The sequence below is a fragment of the Triticum aestivum genome, chromosome 3B, assembly GCF_018294505.1.
Source record: "Triticum aestivum cultivar Chinese Spring chromosome 3B, IWGSC CS RefSeq v2.1, whole genome shotgun sequence".
In the NCBI taxonomy this organism is placed as follows: Eukaryota; Viridiplantae; Streptophyta; class Magnoliopsida; order Poales; family Poaceae; genus Triticum; species Triticum aestivum.
Window position 1 is genome coordinate 505,705,792 of NC_057801.1, and position 6,567 is coordinate 505,712,358.

The following is a 6,567-nucleotide window of genomic DNA, read 5'->3' on the forward strand; positions in this document are numbered from 1 at the left end:
CTCCTCACACAGAGTGATTCAAATCTGACTTGATCAAACTTTGTGACGTAGCATGTATAGAGTTTGAGACAAGAAAAGCATAGATAGCTAGAGAAGGTTCTTAGGCATTCTTGTCCATCCACATGGCAAAAAGAAAAGAAACCAAACAATCAAAACTACAAGTGGATGTACTTGAATGAGTAAAATATGCAACCAACATGCTCACACAATAAAATTGCAAATGAAATATGTGTCAAAGCATGCACAACCATTCTAGCATCTATCAAGCAATTGGCGATGACTAGGTCATCTATATATGAGTATATTGACTTAGGAGTCAAATGAGAACATTTGATCATAGGTCATACTCATCGTTTAAGCACAAGTGGGGTTACCACTTTTACATAAAGCATTGATGTGTTCACACCATTAGAGTTGCACGTTCAATATCTACACGGGTTAGTCCCACAAGGAACAAACAAGGATATCCATAGACATAGAGTGATGCACACACAAGGTGATGTCCATGAAAGCATTAGGTTACCTTGTCCCTTGTCTTACCAACAAGAGGGTTTGTGACTCCTTGGACTAGGGCAAGATGTGGAAGTTGATTGCACTTGTCCTTGCCAAAATGATATGAGTGAAATATGTTGGCGGAGTCACCCTCAAGAACTCTCTAGTTCTTCTTCTTCGGGATCCACATCATCTTGATGGGAATCCTTGGAGTTGTAGTTGTACTCGATGAAGTAGAACTTGACGTAGTCTTGGGAACCCACTTGACCAAGGCCTTAGGAGCTTCTTCAAATGCATCAATCTCCTCTTGAAGCTTGTCCTTACCTTTTTGCTTGTGGTCTTGTGGTGGAAGATCATCTTGAGCTTGTGTCCCTTTGAAAGAGTAGGATCATACTTCTCTTGTTGAGGAACAAACTTCGTCTTGGGGTATTGATCTTCTTCCCACTCAACTCCATTGGCATTGAACTTTTGTTCAAAACCAACACCTTGGTTCTTCCGGTGCCTTCCTTGCTTGCGTACAATTTCCTCGAATTGCTTACTCCCAGCAAGGCTCTTGTAAACACCTTTCTCTATAATTCCCTTCAATAAGCTATTTTCTTGCTCAAGTGTAACTTGGCTAAGAGAATCATTAGTGGAATCAAGAGAACTACTAGAAGCAACAACATTGGATTTAGCATGATTATTCTTACTACTAGAGGAAGAATCTTTCTTGTTCTTGTTACCAGACTTGACTTGAGGCATGTAAGTAGATAAGAGTAAATGCTTGGCAATGTAAGAAGAACTTTTGTTGCAAAGATCATCATTGATTTCTTTTAAAAACTCATGTTCTTGCTCAAGGTTGAGCTTTTCAAAGCGTAACTTCTCATGAGTCCTTAAAAGTTCTCGATGATCTCCTAAGATAGTTTCATGAGCTAACTTAAGAGTGTTTAGTTCTTTAGTTAGGAGCTCAATCTTCTCCTTATCATTGTCATTTGTTTTATCTTGATTAGCATGATTAATTGACGTTTCATCATAGTATTCATCACTAGAGTTGTCAACAAGTAAATCATCATCACCTAACAAGTCATCTTTGTCACTATTGAAATCAACATACTCGGGGTGTGATACCTTTGGGCCTTTAGCCATGAAGCATCTTCCAATTCCTTAATTTGGTGAATCAAATATGTCGTAGGAGTTGGTTGACACAAGTGCTAGACCGGCAACACCTTCATCTTGAGTATATTCGGAGTCGGAGTGATAGCTTCTCTCAGAGTGATTGTCGGAGTCGGAGTCGGATACCCATTCACCAACATGAGCTTGATGTCTTCGTTTTGTGTAGCTCCTTGATGACTTGTCCTTCCTTTCTGAATCCTTGCTTCTCTGGGATGTTCTTCGTTCAGAACGATCATCTCTACTCCTTCTCTCCCTTGATGGTGATTCTTCACTTCTACTTCTTCTTTTTGGAGAATCTTCTCTTCTTTTGTAGGGTGCCGTACACCCATTGGAATAGTGTCTGGGTCTTCCACAATCATAGCAATTACGCTCACGACTAAAAGATCTTTTGTCATTGTAAGACCTTGACTTGGAACTTCTTTCCTTGCTTCTACTCTTGTAGAACTTGTTGAAGTTCTTCACCATTAGGCTCAATTCTTCATTGAAGGTTCGTTTCTCACTTGATGATGTGGGAGCTTCACATGAGGCTTTGTAAGCACCACTTGACTTGTTGCACTACAAGAAAAACACTCAATCGTGACCCTCAATTTTGGTCAAAGAATCATCGTTGTTATCCATTTATGACCTTTTTATGACCATATTTGGGTGGTCAATAGTTGGCCGTCAAGAACGAACAAACATGACCTTTTGGATGTTTTGGTCAAAGATTCTATGACCAAAAACATTTGGTCGGTACATCTTTGACTAATTGTTTTCGTCACTAGAGGTCTACTTGAACCATGTAGGATCTGACATGGCTTCAGCCATGTGGCTAAGGTGATGATGTGGCAGCCTTGATGGCATTACCGATGACTAAAAATAAGGTCACAATTATCACCAGGCCATTCCAATAAGGTTTCTAAATGAGCAAAGCCCAACAATACAACCCATTCATTTTAGCCTGTTTCATTTTTGGGCCACATCCAGAGACCGATGCTATCAATTTTAGCCCATTAATTTTGTTAATTTGGCCGAATCATTATTTTGCACATTTTTGTTACACTAGGCATTGTAGATTTACCTCAAAAAAGGCATTGTGGATAATTCCAGCCAGAAACTATTATTATCAGTAAATTGTTATATTCGTTTCAGCAATAGGCATCATAGTGGATACATCAGGTACATGAATCACATACATAGTTCAACGTTGAACTCCTCTAAAGAGGTACAATACTTATAATGATTTTACACAAAGCCAGAACCACTATGCTTCATGACAACACTACACATAACAACAAATCAGGAAACCATAGCTTCTCATGTTCACTGTCATCCACTTATGAGTAGCTAGTTCTTCTGGATTTTAGAATATCCTGGCATTAAGAAAGATCACACATGAGAAGAACATGCAGACCACATAGCAATTGAATTGAAAAATCTTTGTTGTAAGACGCATATACTATAATAAGAAGGAAATAACTACAATTATGATAAGACAACCAAAGTGTCATGATAGTACAGTACACAGGTATTTTTTCACAAGAAAGTACATTACCGAGGTATTTTTCATAAGACAACCACCCACTATAGGACAAAGGTTGGACGAAATGTTCTCATTGTAGCTTAACAACGACTATCATGATAGTACAATAGAGGTTAAAAAGCAAGTATTATTTCCAGATAAAGAATACAAATGCCACCCTGAAATAAAATTTAAAATTCCAATGTGTAGCTACACTTTTCTAGGTGCACATCATGTATTGACCAAGTTATTAAAGTAAATGAGTATTCAATATAGATTCAACTTTAGGTAACTCATTAGCAGATGGGGAATTAGAAAAAAGAAATACATTTGCATGATGCACCAAAGGTAAGGGAAAGCGTTACGATACATGTGAATGGCTCAGGTCTCAGGACAAGACACCCTCCATGTTCCATATTGTTTGGACCAAACTTGTCAACGAGTTAATGTGCATGTTCCATCTGCACAAAATTGTATTGCAAGATTAGCAATCTGTAACATCAAAGGGTAGGTAAAAGTCTTGCCGACAAAAATGTATGTTAGCTTGTTTCCTAGTCTCCAAAAGAACAACCACATACTTAACAGAACGTTATAATTAACAACCCTTGAAAATGTAAATCATAAACCATACAATGATATATGAATTCAAACTTAAAATCTCATTGTCATATTGTGTTGCAGTTAGTAGAAGCAAGAATCATATCAAAGCAAGAAACGTGTAGTTGCAATTTTCTGACTATCAAGAGGAGTAACTCATCAAACTAATAAATATCTTAAAGAATAGCAATGTGGGATAGGTTCTATTTTACATGCTCTATTATCAAATAAATATATGGCATTTGTTGTGGTTACATACTATTCAATAGGGTATGATTCACATACTGGTGCAATAAATAAATAAATATCACTATACTATGAATATGCTCAGAATAAATGAAGCCATGAGCAGTTTGTTTAGCCAATGTTGTGTTCTGGAAAAATACACAAGGGGGTAGCGAACAAGCATGAATCCTCCAGAATGGGGAAATTAACCACAAAGAGATTCAATGTAACAAACTAATGTGAATTCTCTATTCATGCATTTTTGCTAGAGGAGAAGTGGAGAGAGAAGTACATGTTGATGCTGGTAAGCAGACCTGCTAGGTCGGGATTGAGATGCTGGTAAACAGTGCCCAAAGTAAAGAGAGCTCAGCAGCTGTTTGATAAGTATGCAAATTTTCAGTGAGCCAAGTAACATTCTGTGAGCGATGTAACATGTATGTCCACACGAAAGACAAAAGGACAATATATGTGATTAAATATATTACTACCTATTATAGTATCAAATTACTCAAAAGAAATTTTCCATAACTTCACTTTCCATATTTGAGAAAAATATTAAACATTCTATACTACCTATTGGGTGCATCCATAGATACACAGACGGAAACCATCAAGTACAATGGTTCAGACCATAAGGTTGTCCAGGCTAACATGACACAAAAAATGGCATATCATAATGTCTCAATAGTAGAGAGCATATATGGCATGGACATACCCAATTTTAATTTTTGATGAGTTAATTACAGAATGTCTAATGCACACATATACAAGCAAAAAAATGGTGACTATGCTTCAATCCCTTGGTACTTACGGTGAAAATTCTGATAAAAACAAACTTAAAAAATAAACAATGGGTTGTTATTACCTATAGAATTGGGCAACTAAAACACCTTAAGATTAATGTCGGCTGATTACTGGGTAACTACAGACAGCAAAACCATAGAGCAAGTGACACAAAATGCACTACCAATGTACATCTTGCACATTGACAATTAGGCCACGGAGAAGTACATTAGTACATAGTCAGTTCACAAACAAAACTACTTAGGGCATGTTCTGAGTGGATTAATTCCATGGGAAAACTGTTGGAACTCAGTTTCCATAGGATTGATTCAATATAGCGCGTTCGGAACACATGATTTATGAATAGTAAAATGCAGGAAAACTGACTGAAGTTCGCGTAGAACACTCTCAACTAGCCAAGCTTGTTCTCAGTAATGGGAGTATCAACTTGCTTTCTCTGTAATCAATCAGGATTTTGTTTTTACCATGCATGTTTATGTGTAATTAAACAAAGCAAGACTTTGTCCATCTCAGGTAAGATGCACTATCAAATGCATACTTGCACTACTCATGCTTGTCTAGAATTTGTTTGTTTGTACACTAGTTGAAAACAGGTAACACAGTTAAGCAAGTGGCATGAACAACTATCTTACCAGGCTGAAAACAACATAGCAGCAGATTTGAGTTACTACCAGACCCACCAATGATAAATTCCATCACACGCTGGCACATACAAAGCAACAGATTTGAGTTACTACTGAACCCACCATTGATAAATTATGTCATGGACGCTGGCACCTACAGAGGAGTATATTTGGCACATTCAAACATCAATTTGGGCAGCCCCAACAACTTCAAAAATCGATAGTGTTCATAAAGAAAAGAAAGAGACCGGCCGATGCTGAAATCAAAAGCGATGACGACAGTGAGGCAGCACCGTCTCGTCGCCGCCGACGCCGGGGCAGTTGGAAACGACCCAATCAAGCGTCACGGCCAACCCAGCCCCCGCTGGTCCAGCGCCAAGCGCAGAGTTCACTGCTCCGGCAGCAACCACACCCACCCTCCTTGTGACGCGCGCGGTTGGTGCAGCATCGATTCTTGGTACCCGCCGTCGTTGAGGTCTCAAGATGGGTTGGTGGTTCTCGCCGCCGTCCTGGTGGCCCGCCGGCGCAGCTGCGGGATGGTTAGGCCAGATCCGTTTGTGGATTGGCAAGATCCGGCCAGATCAAGGCTCGACAAGGTGGGGTGGGAGGGAAGGGGAGGGGATCGTGGAGAGAGTAGAAGGGGGGAGCGGCGCTGGAGGGGATTTGGGAGGAGTTAGGGTTTCAAAACTTTTTATATGACCTGGTTGGTCTGGTTTCGGGCCTTTGGGCCGGGAAGGTCTCGCGCGTGTAATGCGTTTTGCGGGAAAGTACGGTGAGACATATGGCGCGAGCTCAAAAATTGCCAGAGATATTCCCTGCATTCCAATGAATGTATGCATCTTAAATTTTAATTTTAACTACTTCCTCCGTTCCTAAATATAAGTCTTTTTAGAGATTTCAATGCGAACTACATACGAATGTATATAGACATATTTTAGAGTGTAGATCCACTCATTTTACTCTATATGTAGTCCATAATTGAATCTCTAGAAATACTTATATTTAGGAACGGAGGGAGTATAAACTAGACCAGCCAAATATGGGTTATATGTGATAAAAAATTAGCATTGAATTAATGAAATGAGATTTTCAATGGTATAACGTGCTGACTTATACACCCTTCGTCCGCGAATAAGTGTGTTTTTAGCTTTTGTTCTAAGTCAAAGTTCTAAA

General features: G+C 39.0%; 1 long non-coding RNA gene across 1 annotated transcript; it reads right to left on the reverse strand.

The window, feature by feature from the left end:
- Window positions 1-2,746: 2,746 nt before the first annotated feature.
- On the reverse strand, window positions 2,747-6,081 carry LOC123070612 (uncharacterized). Its single transcript, XR_006433859.1, has 5 exons — window positions 5,643-6,081; window positions 5,404-5,548; window positions 4,260-4,340; window positions 3,516-3,606; window positions 2,747-2,996 (listed from the first exon to the last, which is right to left on the reverse strand). It is a non-coding gene; the product is annotated as an uncharacterized lncRNA (long non-coding RNA).
- Between the last annotated feature and the right edge of the window lie 486 nt (window positions 6,082-6,567).